The sequence below is a fragment of the Ursus arctos genome, unplaced genomic scaffold, assembly GCF_023065955.2.
Source record: "Ursus arctos isolate Adak ecotype North America unplaced genomic scaffold, UrsArc2.0 scaffold_9, whole genome shotgun sequence".
In the NCBI taxonomy this organism is placed as follows: Eukaryota; Metazoa; Chordata; class Mammalia; order Carnivora; family Ursidae; genus Ursus; species Ursus arctos.
In genome coordinates, this window is record NW_026623111.1 from 50065797 (window position 1) to 50084598 (window position 18802).

Here is an 18802-nt window from a genome sequence, read left to right on the forward strand (position 1 = left end):
AAGTGAAAAGTCAGCAAAGAATTGGAAAGCAAAGGGAGGGGGGAACAAAGAGAAATGAACAAAGAACAAATCTACGTGACTTCAGGCTAGGTGAGGTTTTTAATTTAGCCAGGGTGTTATCTCATTAGCAAGGTGTCTTTGTGCCCTAAAGGTGTCTTCATTTCTTTTTTTTTTTTTTTCTTTAGAAACAAACCATTCAACTGGTCCTCCTGCTATACAGCTCCATCATTGCAATAGTCAATTCATAGGTGTCTCATGGTTTATAACAGGAGGACCGGAGGGCAGCAGGATTGCTCAAATTCACTGTGGATGGTATTCCATACAGACTATGCGATTGTATTTCCAGACATGTTGACCTCTCAGTGTATGGTAGATTTTCTCTTTTCAGCTGCATTTGTTCATCAAAATAATTGAAAAATATCAGATAGATAGTTCATTTTGAATACGACCTTGGGGAAATAAGCTACTGCTATGATTATTTACAGCCAAATTTATAGTCAGAAATGCTCTGTCCCCCATGTGTTTCACCAATTTGGAGAACCACTAAAATAATGGATAGAATATTTGTTTTAAGTGAACAAAATATTTGTTATGTTAGTGCTGTACTAACTATTTGTGTTACTTTTACTTGTATGTAAAGCTCCAGATACACATAAATGGCATCATGTTTTAAATTTTTCTGTTACTCAAAATAGGCAGAGCTTTACTTTCTGATAATCGCACAGATCCCTTTGTATACACCCCCACAGAATGCTGATTTCTAATTAAATGTCATACAAGCTCTTGGCTGGGAGTCCTGCAGATTGCCAAAATGTTCCCCCTGAACTTGCAGCTGGTTGTGCCACGGGAAATACAAACCATCCAATTCCACAGAACTTTTAAAAATGGTTTTATATCAGAGATTGCCCTCTGTTTTCTTTCCAAATAATAGCATTTCTCAGACTTCACTCCTCCGTACATTCTAGGCATAATTTATATGCAAATAGCCTTCTTATTATAAACCTCGATCCTCCTCAGATGAAGCTTACAGAAGATTCTAAACGTACTTTTGGCTTGCTGACAACAAACATATTTAGGGAAGAAAGACTGCAACTTACAAAGGCTTCCTTTCAAAAGCTAGACTGATTTCAAGGCCTCTGAACTAATCAGATAGAATTAGCAGGGAGGAATGGAAGATGGTGAGTGAGGAATGTGTGAAGTGTTAAGAATATCATGGTGGTTTGCTTCCTCTCATGGCCTGACAGCCTTGATCAGCTAATTAGCAAACCTTTACCCAAACTAGTGTTAATTTGTTATGTAACCCCCACGGGAAATTTTCACAGCAAGAAGTCACTCGTGTTAGAATATGTACAGATATTTAGTTTGAAAACAGGAGAACCTAGAAAGATGTGAGAAGGTAAAGGGAGGGCATGCCTTAGAAATAATCTTTTTGTTATTTCAAGCCGTAGAAACAATGATCTTCAGAATGAGAATTGACGTTCACGAGCAGTGTGTCAACTTTTGATCATTTGACATATAACGTGAATCATATGGCTGATTAAATCCATCTCTTATGCTAAGCATGAAGCTTAATTATATCAGAAATAGCCAAAGCCTCACTGGCTGCTTGGGCCTGACTGACAGGAACAGTATTTACTGTCAGGTTCCATCGAAGCCTGGCCCCTTCATGTCTTAGAGCTTTCATTCATCAGACAGCATGAATGTTAGACCCTATCTCTTGGGATGGGATTTCTCAAATAATAATAGTAAAGCACCCTGTCTAATGATTTACTTACATTTTTTTTAAGCTAACTACAGTGGGCACCAGCACAGGAATAAAAGCGAAAGCCTGCTTAAAGGCAAGACCTGATCTAGGATTATTTCACTGAGAACCACAATTTTTAAGGTAGTGCTACTTTTCTCTATTACACACACACACACACACACACACACACACATACATATATATATATTTAATTTCTGGGAAAAAATGGTCTTTCACAAAATCTAGATATTTAGAGAACTCCAGCATATTAAACAGTTCCAGAAATAAAATACTAATTCAATATAGTTAAACCTCGCAGATTTTATTTCCCTTACATTTAAAAGGGAAGTCTTTAGACAAAACATCTAAAAAATGCACTTTTAATCTTTCAAAGTATTAAAAATGAATTTAAGATGACTTAAAGATTTCCAGGTTAGGATAATGAAGAGAAATAATAATAATAATAATAATAATAATAATAATAATAAAAACCAATACATACTGCTCACTTAGTATTTACTAAAGGATATCAGAATATGTCACCCCAAAATAGGCCTCTTTGATATAAAAATTATTTTGAGCTGATGGCAATTAAGAAGCAATGAATAAATAAATAAATAAATAAAGCAATAAATAAAGCGCCTCCTTTTCTGCCAACTAAATTTTCCTTTTACTGGAGACAGACTCTTATCAGCGCAGAGATATCTGCAAACAAACCTTGTTAAACTAACCGTTATCTTCCCAGCCCAATCCCCTTTGTCTTGTCAATTCTTCACAAATGTGTTGTTTCTTTGTCTCGAAGGGATAAAAGTCTGCTCTGGTCACTTCTTCAGGTCTTCATTCTCTTGCGAAGGCTCCCATGTACATGTAGAAATTCAATAACATTTGTGTGCTTTTCTCCTGTTAATCTGTCTTTGTCACTTTACTTTTCAGACCTAGCCAGGGATCCTAAGAGAGTCAGGAAAACTTTTTCCTCTTCTACATAGACATTGTTCTAAGCACTTTCCATGCATCAAATCACTTAATCCTCACAATAACCATGTGCCGTAGGTTTGCTAAGTATCTCCATTATGCAAATTAGCAAATAAAGTCTCAGGAATTTTAATAACTTGCCCAAAGTCATCCGTAAGTAAGTGTTCAAAATCCATTCCAAGTTTCAGGCTTTAAAATGCCTGCAAGGTAGTGTAAGAGACATTGTATATGATTACCATGATCATTCTTCCATGTGCTCATTGTATTTCCAAAACTCCTTGAATCATTTATTAGCATTTATGTAGTTCTTTCAGTTACTGCTCTAAGCATAGAATGAACATGCCAGAAAATAATCAACGTTAGCAGACACTCCATTGCTGATCACCATACCTTTAACCTATAGCCTGAAGTCATCTGGGGCTTAGCACTGTAGTCCTTTCTATTCTAGTTCTAGCAGTCCTTTCTATTTCCCTCATCCTCTGATTGTTTGACATGAACTTCAGAATCTAGGTGAGTACTCATTTTCTGTGTGGGCAAGGCTGCTATTATATCAAAAAAAAAATCTTCAAGAAATTTTTGCTAAAATGATCTCAGAGGTCTTTTTCAAATCCATTGATTGTCTGAGTGAGAATTAGAAAGCAAAAGATGTGCTGGCTACTTAACAGGTTAAAATTAATAAAGTTAAAATTTAATCATGAGAAGATTAAAATTTTAAAAATGGTTAATTTAGGTCAGTTGTTCTTTTCATTTAACAAGTATTTATTGAACCTTTTATATCAGGGGAAGTCCCTACCCAAATAGAGTTTTCATTCTAAAGGATGGAAGTGCTATCAAACAAATAAAGTAAATACAGAAATTATCAAATGATGACAATGACTGTGGGAAAAAGATAAAGCCAAAGTAAGGGACTAGAGAGGCTTGCTAGAAAAGGGAAGGTGGCTAGTTTTTCTAGGGTGTTTAGGGAGTGATTCACTATAAAAGTGACATACCTGAACCATCAAGGACAGTCCCTGTGGATAGAAGGAAGGTAACCTACTCAGGAGAGAAAAGCAAGTGCAAATGGCTTGAGGCAAGATTACACTTGAGGTATTCCAGGAAGGTCAAGGAGGTCAACAGAGCTGGAGTTAGGATCAGTGAGAACACATGGATGCAGATGGGTTCAGGAAGTACACAGAGGGCCAGTTCATGCAGGCTCTTGTGACAACTTTGATATTTACTCTTAAAGACATTGGAGGGGTAGGGAGTGACATGATCCGAGCTACATTTGTAAAAGATCAGTCTGTATACTGGGTGAAAAATAGACAAAAGGGGGACAAGTTTGCAAAAACAAAGACCATTAGGAATCTTTTAATTCAGTGAGGGTTACTCAAAGGAAGAATGGCGGTTGGATTCTGGGTACATTTTGAACATAGGTTTCAAGGATTCTTTATTTTTACCAATAGAAAATACCAGTGGAATGGAAATAGGGAGAGTGAGAAAGAAAGGAGTCAAGGATAACCACAGGTTCTTGGCCTGAACAATGGGAAGAGTGACACACAATTAACTGAGATGAGGAAGAGTGTATGAGGAGTGGATTTGGGGGATGAATTTGAGAGTTCAGACTTGCACATATTCGTATTCGAGGTAGCAATTAGACTTCCAGTGCAGATGTCTAATAATCAGTTGGTCAGCAAGTCTTCAGTTAAGGGTGAAAGTTCAGGCTGGAGGAATACATTCAGAATCATCTGCAAGTAGATGATAAATAAGATCAAGAGATTGGATGAAATTACTAAGGGAAGACAAGAAGTCTAAGGAATGATCCCTAGAGCACTGCAACATGTAGAGTTTAAAAAAAAAAGGAAAAGAGGAAAGAAAAAGAAAAGAAAGAAAAGAAACTAAATAATTAAGTTAAATTCTGTGATGGGCCAGTAAAAAGAAAAGAAGGGGCGCCTGGGTGGCACAGCGGTTAAGCGTCTGCCTTCGGCTCAGGGCGTGATCCCGGCGTTGTGGGATCGAGCCCCACATCAGGCTTCTCCGCTAGGAGCCTGCTTCTTCCTCTCCCACTCCCCTTGCTTGTGTTCCCTCTCTCGCTGGCTGTCTCTATCTCTGTCAGATAAATAAATAAAATCTTTAAAAAAAAAAAAAAAAAAAAAAAGAAAAGAAAAAAAAAAACACAGAACCCTGGGTTTAGCAGTGAGGAGGTGCTATTGTTCTTAACAAGAGATATTTTGACATAGTCGTGGGGGAAATGCCCAAATAAACTGGGTTCCAGAAGTAAAAGGATTAGAGGATTAAAAGACAGCAAATAATGTAAAACTATCTTGAAATTTTTCTGTAGAGTAAAATTAACAATTGCACAAGTTCAAGGAAAACTTCTTCCTCTTCTTCCTTTTTTTTTTTTTGAGAGAGCTACTATAGCATGTTTTAGCTTGTTTATATGCTTTGGAGAATGATCCAGCTGATTTTAGAATAAATGAATGGTACAAGAGAGAGCTGAGGACAGTTGTTGAAGTACTGTCTTTGAGAAAAAAGGGAAGAAGAAATCCAGTTTACAAGTTTGGGCTTTGGAAGGAAATGACCTATTAAACTATATGATGGTTCTCAATGCCATCAGGCTATTACCTAGGTTTATAGCAAATATTTGGTAACTTGCCCTTTACTAAACAAAAATTATGTTTCTATAAAATATAACATCTTCAGATTTAATTTCAAAAATATCAACATTATGTCATCACTGCAGCCAAAATAAGAAATAAAATAGTGTATAACAAAACAATAATCATTTTGCTTAATTTCTAGAAAATAATTGCACTGGAACACCTAATGAAACAATGACCACATTAATAGGAGGATCTACGTTAATATAACAAGCACAAGTATAGACTGACAGATGTGTATTATAGTTCGACTCAAATACCTCAAATATAATGAGCTATGTTGTTGGGTATGACATTTTTCAAATTTTTTTTCAGAAAAGGTAAATTTTCCTTTATGTTTACTTTCTAAGTAGAATTATGTTCTAGACACAGATCATTATAAGCAGATATTTATATACATGAGTTCATGGCAAGACATTCAGAAGTTGTAAGGCATGTAGGAAAACACTTTTTTGAGGGCATTACTATCCCATTTGTTGCAGTTTTTATGGGAGTACTGATCCCTGCCATTTAAAAACTAAACCACTGCCACCCTCTTCCCAATTATTTCATAAATGAAAATAAACTCAGGAATCTCTAGGAGTTACTGTGACTGATGTTGAGAATCACTGATCTATAGTAACGAGAATAAAGGCAGCAGAAATAATGAGTAAAGTGCAGGTTGGCTGGGTAAGGTAGAGGTGGGAGCAGAGTTAGTTCTATCTCTTACATGTGAGAAGGAAGGACAATGTTTTGGGGGTCAAGATGGAAAGAAAATCTATGAGTAAGAGAGATTATGAATTAAAGAAACACAGTTGATTGCTGGAAAGAGTTCTGGGCTCAGATAATGCTAGTGATCCAAAAATGGAGGTCAAGCATCATGGCTCTATAACTTTTTCCTTGTCGTGCCAGCTGTACCAGTTGGATTTAACCAGTCTTGGGGCTTTTTTCCTAGGTGACAACTAATGAAGGGGGCATTATAGAGAATACAGCAACAAGATGGCGTATAAAGTGGTTTAGTTGTGTGGCATAACTTTAAAGATAGAATTTTTAGGATGGAGAAAGGGACAATAACCCCAAAGAGTCAATAAATACCAAGCCCTATAGCATAAATATCTGATAAGTTGCCACTACCTATGAGAGAGCCATAGGGGTAGCAGTATCCTCAAAAGAGAACCTGCTTTTAGTTGACTCAAGAAAGTTCAGAAGATAAGGACATAGGATTTTTCTGTGATCAGACTATAAGTTCTAGAGCAAACAACGGAAGAATTTGGGGACCTGGGGTATGTTCAGTCATGGCCTCAATGAGAAACAGATGGCATGCTTGGATGGGGCCACCTGCATTTGAGGAGAGATGAGTTAAAGGAACTATTTATAAAAGTCTGGGGAAATTATAAGAGAGTGACAGCACCCCGTAGAGGCAAGAGGAAGGACCCAGAGAATGAGCAGAATTGCATGAAGAGGCACCGAACAGAAGCTAAGATTTTTTGGTCCAAAAGATGCTAACCGATAGGGATGCCACAGGGAGGGAACCTGAAGGATACATATACCAACCTCATTTTTCCCTCTCTCTCTCTCTGATCTTCTGCAGGTGATTCCCATTGGCTGAATCCAATCAGAAACCAAACTATGAGGAAAATGTTGATGCAGCATATGTTGGTCAGTCTTTGGGGCACAGAACTGGGTGAAGACGTCTCAAGAGTGAATCTGAAGGAGTAGGAGATGGAGTCAGATTATGGGAACGATAGCCCTCTAAGGACTTGGAAGTCTTGGCTATGAGGGATGACCCAGAAGTCCTCGGATTTCATGTGGCTCTAGTGAACAGAAATAAAGAGGATGATGGAACGAGTCCTAATGGTCTTCTTGGTAAGCTGTGATGGGTTGCTGGGAATATTTGAGTTGGGGGGAGAATAGTGAGATAACAAAATCATTAGGAGCATATGGAGATCTCTGGCCCTGTCTTCAATTTGTTATGCTTTGTATAATATTTTACATATATTTAGTTCCATAAAAACTTTTGACAAATTTCAAATGAAAAATTCCATGCAATACTTAACAAAGAACATCTTAATAATAAAAAGAAGATCTATATTTAGCATATTTATGATCTGGGCTATGTTTCATATGATATGAATATGATATGAATTAACTTTTTGATATTTCACACAAAATTCCATGAAGTATGCAATGCTATCTTCCCATTTTCTAATTAAAGAAACCAATGCCAAAAGAAAGTAACTTGCCGTATTTATACAGGCACTTAATGATAGAGTCAGAATGCAAACCTGCCTTGTACACACTATAACAAACATAACAAACATGCAAGAAAAATAATACAACCATATTAACTCTCAAACATGAGAAAGAGTAGTAGAGAAGAATAAAACTGAGTTAAACACATTAATTAAATTAAAATTAAATTAAATTTAAAACATATCTTGAAAATGAGTTTTTCAAAAACTGCATTTTAAAATTAAAACAATAGTAATCTGAAACATTAACTTTATTTAATTTAATGAATGAACTCATTACAAATTTTAACTCTACATATAAAAGTAATAGAGTAGGGGCGCCCGGGTGGCTCAGTTGGTTGAGTTGCAGCTCAGTCATGATTTCTGGGTCCTGGGATCAAACCCCATGCCATGCTCCACTCAGGGGGCAGTATGCTTGAGATTCTCTCTCTCTCTCTTTCTTTGCCCCTCCCCTCTCACATGAATAAATAATTTGTTTTAAAAAAGTAATGGAGTAAAGGTGATGATGTATGCAAAATACAGAACTGGACTCTGTACTGAAGTCCCAGCTCTGCCCCTGATGCCATAGATAGCTAAGTTTCTGAATTCTCATCTGTGAAATGGAAAATATTCCTAGTGCCAAACACATGGTATTACTATGAAGCATAAGTGAGAAATGCAGTCCTCTTTAGAGACTGTCTGTCCCATGGTCAACACTCAATACATGCTGAGAAATGATAATGAATCAGCAGTTCATATCCTCAAGGATGGAGGGGAAAGTCTTAATAATAATAATAATAATAATAATAGTAATAATAACAACAATATCACAATTATATGCTCACCTTAATAATTATTTGCTAAACATACCTATTTGAAAATAGAATTACTGTTCAAGCAAAACACAATTTCAATGAATATCAAGCATATCATTATCTGAATTAGTTCTATGTTAATAAAATTCTTGTATTGTCAGTTTAAGTTATCAAATACAAGTGAATCAGATTATGACCTTTTTTGGTCGGGTTGGAGTTACAAAACAATTATCAGAAAAGATCATCACAATGACTTACAGTAGAGAATTAAAAGATACAAGGAGTTCATCTGAAAAGTGGTTTGGAGTCACTTACTAAAATTGAGGCTCTCAAGCCAGAGCCTTAGCCAGATAAAATAAAATAGTATCCGTAACAGTAAACTTGCCAGGAAACTATTAAAACTGAAGTCCTAAAAAGACAACACAAAAACAGAACAAAAACCAAAAAAATAAAAACTGAAGTTCTAAGAGAATGTTAATCATATTAAAACTAGTACATAATAAGAAATCATGTGTGGAAATTTCAGTTTATGTATTTACTGAACCCTTTATCGTATGCTTCCAACTTATTCCTGATATCTGAAGACCCTTGAACTCAATAAAACTATTTGGCATTACATATCTGTGACCCGTCCATTCTCAATGACTTCTGGATCCCAGGCTTCATGCTCCTTAAGTCCTCGCTCTCTACCTTCATTTCTCTAGTGGTAAAGACTGTCAAGGCTTGAGCATCCTTGCTCCCTGATGTTTTAAAGCCCCTGATAGCTTTTAATTTTAATTGTGATTTGAATCTACTTACAAGCTTACAGAATGAATAATCAAAAGAACTCAATGGACTAGGATAATGTCTTTTGTTCCAGGAGCTTCTCTTATTAACATTTTGCCTTTTGTATTAACATCTGATTTTGCATTGCCATCTCAGTTCCCATTTTTATGTAAATAATGGCTGACCTCTGGCACTGGATGTGCTATTAAAAATGCACACTTGGAAGCACATGTATTTACTAATTAGAACGACTCAGAGGCTTTGCGGGAACAGTAAGAGCAGCATTCATGATGGTTAAGTTTTCCCACTTCTTGCTAGTGCTTAAATTTTAAACGTGCTTCTTTGTTCACCTGAACTTTATAAATTAAAAAAAATATGTTACTTAAAAAAAGGCACCAAAGATGGTTGGCAAATAATGTAATGAAGTGTTTCAGTGGAGCTAAAAGATTCTGAGAGCTGGGTAAATCTGATATAAAAGTGAAATCTGACATTATGCTACTAAGTTTATGTGTAGGAGAACTTAGACAATTTCTGTTATTGTATGGAAGGCTTAAATTACATATTTTTCAATTACATTAATAAAAATTAATTTACAAATAAATCTCATAAAGTAATTCTTCAGGATTTACAATCCCAATTGATTTTAAATTAATTTCTGTTTGAAAAACATTTAAATTCTCATTCTCATTTTTATTAATTTTGAGCCCCTCACACAAAAGATACATCTTTAGTCTACTTAATTTTGTATTTGAATAGATTAAATATTAACACATTGGAATTTCATTAGCATTTATAGACCCTGCCTTGTGTTATTGGGGAAAAAAATGTCTTCGGACATCTTATTAATGATTTGGTAGAGTGAACTACCTTTAAAATCTGTAATGTAATATTAATAATCATCGTATGAGTTTTTAAATAAGATGCTTTGACATTCAGGCTTTTTTTTTCTCTCATCGAATCTAATAAACAAGATATGAACAGATAATTCTGTTCATTATAATCACTCTTGACATTTGGACATTTCTGTGTGTGTGTGTGTGTGTTTCTGATAGTTTTAAAAAAATAAATTTTTTCTGATACAAATGTAACATCTTCTTGGGTTAAAAAACAGAAAACACAGTAGTATAAATTTTTAAGAAAAAGTTGCCCACAAACCACTCAAAAATAATTACTTTTAATAATTTGCTACATAATCTCCCAGACTTGCTTCTGTATGTGGGTATAGGTGTGGGATACCCTTTCCCCACAACCAAAAAATGTGGTCAAACTTATAATATTTTATAATAATTAGGTTGTTTTAAATTAACATTATATGGTAAATATTCCATAAGTTAATAAAGAATGGTTACTACCTTTAGAACAGCTACATAGCTTTATTAGGTTGAGTTTCATAATTTTTATTTAACGAAATTCTTCCTAATTGACATTTTAGTTGTTGCTATTTTGATACCATAAATAATACTGTGAAAAATATTTTTTGTACATCTTTGCCCTTTTCCAATTATTTTTCTTTGCATAAATCACCAGAGGTGAAATTGCTAGGTCAAATTGTATGCACATTTTTAATTTTTATGCATATTGCCTTCCAGAAAGGTCGAACAAATTTCCACACTGGTCAGTAGGATATGATACAGATTATTTCCACATATCCTCTCCAATTAAAGTAGGTTAAAATGCCAACCAGGAGTAATGATATCTCTTTACTTAGCTTACCTTTTTTTTTTCTTTAAAGATTTTATTTATTTATTCGACAGAGATAGAGACAGCCAGCGAGAGAGGGAACACAAGCAGGGGGAGTGGGAGAGGAAGAAGCAGGCTCATAGCGGAGGAGCCTGATGTGGGGCTCGATCCCATAACACCGGGATCACGCCCTGAGCTGAAGGCAGACGCTTAACCGCTGTGCCACCCAGGCGCCCCGAGCTTACCTTTTTTTTAATCGCTGATGATTGTGAGCATCTTTACATATGCATAGTGTATTTTTATAAGACTTTAAAAAATATGTATCTGCCATATAGGTGGCAGAGTTTTCCTGGGAAAAATATTTCCCAATATTTTTATAGTAATGGGTATTATTATTGAGTAGAGAAGTTTTAAATTTTTATGAAAGAAATACTAATTAAATGGATTAATCTAATCTTAAGTACAAATGAATGTGTTGACAATTACTACCATGGAGTGAATGGTTTTTTTCTTTTATTTATTACTTTAGCTTAGATTCAAAATTCAAGAGGTCCTTCTTCTGAAAATAATGTAGCTTTGTAATCTTCGACACTTCTCTAAAACCAAGGAGAATATGCTCACCTGTCTGTAATACAATTGCAGTAAATCCTATGCACTTTAGCTTCTCCACCATTTGCTCCCCAGGGCAGAAAACATCTTCTACCACTCCAGTTGTGCTTTTTCTGTTCTTACCATTCCCCAAATTTCTATTTCTGTACCGATTGAGCACAGGTAGCTCCAACCCATGTATTTTCATAGATATATTTTGTATTTGTTGTGACAGAACATTTTCTTGAGAAATTTTGTGCTAGTATTTACTGAGAAGTTATAGATCCTTTGTTTCTAAAGATATTTTATGATTTTTTTTCTTAAATAAAAAATAATTAAAGCAACCATGATATGATTGAATTTATTCTCAAGATCTTAATGATTTAAACTGAAAAATGATTAAAGCATTTCTTCTATATGAGAGGAACGAACTGTGGCCTGAGGACAAGAGATGTTTTTATAATAAGCATTATTTTAAATTAATTAGTAAATTTTTTTGAAAGAAGTGATTCTCACTAAATGTGAATTTTAAAAAGGAACTATGTCAAGAAACAGAGAGATTTTCCCAGAAAGAGAAATTATTGTTTTTATATGTATAATGCTTAAGTAAACCTTGTCAAGGAAGAAAGTGTGAAACAAGGAAACTGTATAGCTCTGACCAATCAGTCATGTAATTTAATTGGGATCACATAATTCCTATAGTTCTTATTTCTTCATTATACAAATTAAAAAACTCAGACTCTTGAATGAATCAGGCACAATAAGGTATATGTATACATATTGTCAATCAAGTCTAAGCATAGAATAAAAACTTTTTTATATATTTGAGGACTCAAAACAAATAACTCGCATCTATTTTTTTTTAGAAAATGTGTGCAGGCCCAGAGAGAAGCCAGATCAAAAAAGAGCAAGAAGAAGAGGGATTGCAAGGGGGGAAAAAAGGACACCTGGGTGGCTCAGTTGGTAGTCTGCCTTCGGCTCAGGTCATGATCTCAGGGTCCAGGGATCGAGCTCCATGTCAGGCTCCCTGCTCAGCAGGGAGTCTGCTTCTCCCTCTCCATCTGCCCTTTCCCCTGCTTGTCCTCTCTCTCTCTCTCTCAAATGAATAAATAAAATCTTAATAAAAAGAAATAAATGAAAACTGATACATTAACTGATAGAGTTTGCCATTACATATCTGAGGACACGTGCAGGAAATTATAATGGCAATATAAAGACAACTGAATTTCTAAAAAACAATTAAACCTATAACTTCTAGAAAAATATGAATATATAAGGAAGGAGGTATAATCATTCATGGTACACTGTGTGGTTCTTCAGTGAACATTTTTTACAGATAATAATAAGAAAAACTCTAATTGCCAGTTTAAATTAAATGACAATATAATTTTATTGGAAGGATCAGAAGAGAAGAAAGTCAGGGTGTAAGAATTGGCTGTAAGAGGGATGTCTTAACCCATCATAACTGTTAAATAGAAGAGTCTGCAGTTGGTAGGACAAAGTAGCAGTAGAGCATAATATTTAGGAACATAAGATAAATAAAACAAACATCTGGAAAGATTGAAAAGAGTTGCCTGTGAGAAGCAAAAGGTACAAAGGAAGGGCTCAGAGCATGACTCAGTCTTATGAAGCTTTATGTAATATCTCATTTTTAAAAATTTACATACATGCTTTACCTTGATACAACTAATTGATTCAAAATAATTTTTCAAAAGGAAAGAATTCAAACATTACCTTTGTACAAAAATATCACAAGTGTGCTGTTGCTCAAAACGTGAAGACTCTCCTTGTCATTAAGTGGAGGTGCAGCCACTCAGGAAAGGATTAGTCTAGAACTGTTTGAATGCTAAATGCTCATACTTAAAGACAATGTTCCACTGGAATGAAGAATTGGTTAGCACAAGTATTATTTTTATGTAGAAAATTAGTATTTTCTGACCCACTTTATTTTTGCTATAGGTCTTTAAACCCCAAGTCCCATAACTGGCAGTTTATTAGCTCGTCCCCCCCCCCTTAATCTTAAGGCAGTTTTGAAGGTAATTTGATTTTAAGCCTGTACAAAATCTAATTCTAGCAAAGATGACATGGTGGGGCACCTGAGTGGTGCAGTCAGTTGAGCATTCGACTTTTGGATTCGGATCAGGTTGTGATCCTCGGGGTTGTGAGATTGAGCCCCACGTTGGGTACATCGAGTCAATGCGGAATCTGCTTACGGCTCCCTCTCCCTTTGCCCCTCCTCCCTGCGCATACTCCCTCTCTCTTTCTTTCTCTCTCTCTCTCTCAAATAATTCTTTTAAAAAAAGAGAGACAGAGAGAAGACGACATGGCTTCAAGAAAATGTCGCACAGCACCTGCATAACCAAACCAGCTTTGTTTTCTTTGGCACCAGTAGCTATTATTATAATCCTTTTTTCTTATATTAACTGTCTTTTTTTCTTTCTTTTAAAACTGCATTAATCAAAGTCAAGGCACTCTCACTTGCTCTATTAAGTCCTATGGTAAGACATTTAAGAACAGCAATTCTTTCCAATCCTGAGAAGCACATCAATCAAGGAGTTGTGTTTAGAAAGAGAAAACAATGTAATTCGATGTTAGATCCATTACCTCTATTGTCGAAAAATTAAAAGTAAGTCATCTTAATTTCTTTCTATTTGTAGCTTGGTTCAACATGTTAATATAAAAAGCAGCAGCATTATCTTACAAGGTTACATTAAATTATATTTTGCAAAAATTGACAAAATAGAACAAATTGGTGGCATATTTTACAAAAAGAAACACAGACTTCAGTGTTTTGGTGTGTGAAATATAATAAAGCTTTGCTGATGGCAGGAGGAAATCAGGACATTAAAACTTAGATTAATCAAATAGCTGAATTTGTGAAGATTTTTAATTTTTTAAATCATTAAAGATAAAATTGAAAACTGTGAATATGATACAAATTAAAAATCAACTGTGAATAAAAGTCAGTACATTAAAAAAGTGTTAGGCTGTTGGTCAGGCATGGCCATTTTAGATTTCTAATGCTGTTATAATCACAATACCAACTTTCTGATTGTCTCTAGGAATATTTAGGATTATATTTTTTACAGAAGCCAAAGTACAAAACTTCTCCCAATATGAGTCTTAGTTTTAAGAATTTCTAAGTAATTGTGACTTTAAGCATCACACTGTTATTTTAAGACAATAAAAAATAAATATTTCATTGAAAGAACATGTGTGCTGGTCAAGGTGTTTAAAAATAAGTATAGATTCAATTCTGACTTCTGTGTGACCTAATAAACTGGCATTTTCATTCTTGCTCCACATCTCTGTTTGAGTCTCTTAATTCTAAATATTTATTGAATATTTTAATATGTAATTATCTTATCAAATTTATTGTAATTATTTTTGGATATATCCTTTCTTTCGTTTTTAAGATTATTTATTTATTAAAGAGAGAGAGTGCCAGCCTGGAGAGGGACAGACAGAGATAGAGTCCCAAGTAGGCTCCTCTCTGAGCATGGGGCCCAAAGCTGGGCTCAATCCCATGACCCAGAGATCACTACCAGAGCAGAAATCAAGAGTCTGATGCTCAACAGACTGAGCCATCCAGGTGCCCCTTGCATTTAGCCTTTCTATTCGATCTTGATTTCTAACGCTACCAAAGATTCTATTAACCCGTTCTTTAAGTATTTCAAGAATACTCTTTTCTTCAAAGTTTACATGTTTTTATATACTCTGCTGGTCACCACTACAATTATCTTATTAAAAACAATTCTGATTATGTCATCTATGAGAGTAAATTTTATGCGTTGACATGCTGGACTGTGGTGCCCAGGTATTTGGTCATACGTTATTACAGGTGTTTCCATGAAGGTGTTCTTTTTGGATGATATTAACATTAAATCCTTGGGTTTTAAGTAAAGCAGATTACCCTCAGTAATTACAGCATCTGATTCACTGAAGGTCTTAATAGAACAAGGACAGACCTCTCCTGAGCTAGAAAGAATTCTTGCCAGTAGGCTGTCTTTGGGCTTGAACTGCAATTCTTTCCAGGCTGCTTGCAAGGTGCTCTGCCACTGGGCCATATGATGCACAGATCTAATGGTCCTTGAAATGTCAGTGACAGGGGTGCTGTTCAGAGCTCCTATAGGTGACTCACAGTGCAGGCAATTAGGATTTTGGAGCTAAGCCCTGCCATTCTCCATAGATAATTACTGTCCTTTTGAGAAGTAGCTTTGGTCTGCTATTGTGCCTTAGTAGAGACTAAATGCTTAACCATGGGCCACCAAATTACCACGGGATTGGAGCTGCCCATCACGAACTGGGCGTGATCTAACCCACCAAACCCTAAAGTTGAGTGTGTACAGCAGTACTCCATCATCAAATTGAAGTGGTGTATATGATATCTGCCCTGAGACGGCCCTGGGGTCATAGGAAAATACCTGAAGTAGCTCCAGTGCCTATGGTTTCTACTCTTCTTCCACTGCCTTCTTCCTCCCAGCCCTCCCTGATAGCCTCCTGGGGAGTTCTCTATCGTCAGTTGATAGGGCAGAAGAAGACTCGGGACAGATTTACAGATGATTCTGCATGATACGCAGGCACCACCCAGAAGTAGACAGCTGTGACACTGCTGCTCCTTACTCGGACAAAGTACAAATAAACGAAGTTGTCAGAGAGTGGATTTGTTATGGTTAATTTTATGTGTGAACTTGGTTGGGCCATGGTGCCCGTATATTTCGGTTCGGTCAAACATTATTCTGGATGTTTCTATAAAAGTGTTTTTGAATAAGATTAATATTTAAATCATTGAAATATATATATGTATATATATGTATATATATACATATATATATATATATTCACACACACACTACCATCATTCTCTAAATGTATTTTGTGCTTTTAATTTCCATGCATTGCTAAAGGAAGCCTTTGAAATTTGTCCCTTCCTACTCCATCCTAGCATACAAAACCCAAATCTATTTTTCAAGGCCAAAATAAAACGCTAGGTACATCCATTTTAAGATAGAGTCAGGCTAAAAAACAGTGCTTGGAATTGTACTTCTAGTTTAAAGATGAAGCACTGAGCACTCCCAAGGAAACCAAGGGAAAACATGGAAGAGTTTTAAGAATACATAACTGAATTCAGAATAGAGCTCAGAACGGAAAAAGAACTATCTGTGAATCAAAAGCAGGTCTAGAAAAAGAAGCAGACAAGGAATTGTAGTGCTTGCTACCCCTGAAAACCTCAGCTATCACTCAACTACTCCATTCTACCCCTTCGCTACTGATATTACAGCTCAGAAACCAGTGGAACCAGACCTGGCAGCACAGCAAACACAGTTTAAGATGAAGATGGGATAATTGTGATGCAAAACATGACCCACAACTCAGAAAAGAGAGATCCTAGGAAATAAACATAAAATCAACAAAGAGAAAAATACAAGTGAAAGAAGTAATTAATGGAGGAATGAGCCATTGGCTCACCTTACATTCTATATTATACAAAGAGGTTTAGATTGAACTCATAATGATATATATAGATATAGTCTAATTGTAATTACATAATTTGTCTTGAAATACTGAAAACTATATATATATATTCAGATCTTCCAAAATATACAAGTGTTTCTGAGTTATTATAGAAATAAATGGGTTCACTTGCTTGTGCCCTAAGCATTTCTCTTTTTTATTTATTCTCCTCTCTATTCTATATTTATGCAAAGCAAATGGTTTATCTAGATTTCACTGTAGAATGATATAATACCAAGGCTGAAAGAGTCTTCAAAAGGATTTTAAATACTCATTCTTCCACATTCATCAGGAAGTAGACTTAGGTTATTGTTTTGATAACTGCATATTGTTTATGAAGGTAATGCATACTTTGTGAATAACAGAGAGACCAGCAATGGGCTAGGACTAGATATTCTGTCATGACAGACCTCAAATTCTTTTACAGATAAGCGAGAGATGGCATAAACCAGACGCATCTTTTCTCTTAGTGCTTTTTAAGGCTCTAAAATGGGAATGCAGAGATAGTCTACTCTTTCAAGGAAATATTCAGGTTCTCTTCTCAGTGGGGTAGATATCATACATGACCTTCTGATTGTCATGACATGTTGGTCTAAGACGAAACAGGAATATAAAAACTGGGAGCCATTTTGAATACTCTTTTATTCTTTCATCCTTTATTTCACATATATTTAGAGTCTACTACATCTAGGGAAACAAACATGAAGGGAGTAACTCCTATCTTTATTTTCTCTTGGTCTACAGGTGACTCAGACTTAAATATGCAAGTGCATATGAATATGTGTTTGAATATTGAAGTTTCAAAGGGGGTTTTCATAGACATATAAGTAAAATGCTGACATAAGGAGAGTTTGAAATTAAGCAGAGCTTCAGAGTGCATACACTTGATAGAAAATTCATCAGATTGAAAAAGAGGTGCACAGATGACTACTGCATTCGAGTCAGAAGACTGAGTACCTAAGGAGTATAGAGGCAAGAGAGATAATAGTAATTCCAAGAATTTCAAGTGTTTAATATATTTAAAGAATCCACTTTGTGTGTGATTGTGACATGTTTGGGATGTGCCCAGATCATCACAGGCCTTGCCTGCCAGGGGTTGTGTTTTATTTTAGAGACTATTATACATTATACTAATATATATATTTAAGCAGCAAGATAATCTAGTTTGTCTCTTAGTAATATCAATATGGTTGTACTATTGAGCTATGGTTTTCAATTATTTTTTGGTATGAGAATCCTTTTCATATTAGAATACATTGTGATAATATTGCAGTGTCTCGGAGTTCAGAACTCATTTCATGAAGAATGAGTTGAAGAGCCGAAAGGCAGAAGGCATGAAGCCATTTAAAGCAGCGATTCTCAAACTTTAATGTGCGTATGGATCACCTGAGCATCTCGTTAAATTCAAACCATGATTCTTTAGGTCTGGGAAGGAGCCAGAGATTCTGCATTTCTCACAAGCTCCAGCTGAATGTCTTGAATAAGAGTATATTGTTCTTTGTATATCTAAGTTACAAAGTCCAGTCACTGGTTATAATCACCGTTCTCCAATTCCGAAGAGAGTTTTTTGGTATTTCTCAGGCTCAGAACATAGTAGATATCCTGTATAATAAAAAGAAAAAAAGAGCCAAAGTCTGAATCTTATAGAATAGCATCTAACACTGCTACCAATTTTATGTAAGTCTCAGAATTTTTAAGTAATTTCTGCCTGAATTTATTTCAAAGTGATGACCTAGAATTCAAACACATTAAATGTATACTCCTGAGAGAAATTTTGAGTGGTTTTAGAGCTCAGAATGCTTAGAATATTTTTAAAATCTGTATGCATTTTACTTTCTCACCTGTATTGTATAGTTTTAATGAGAATTTCAGGATAAT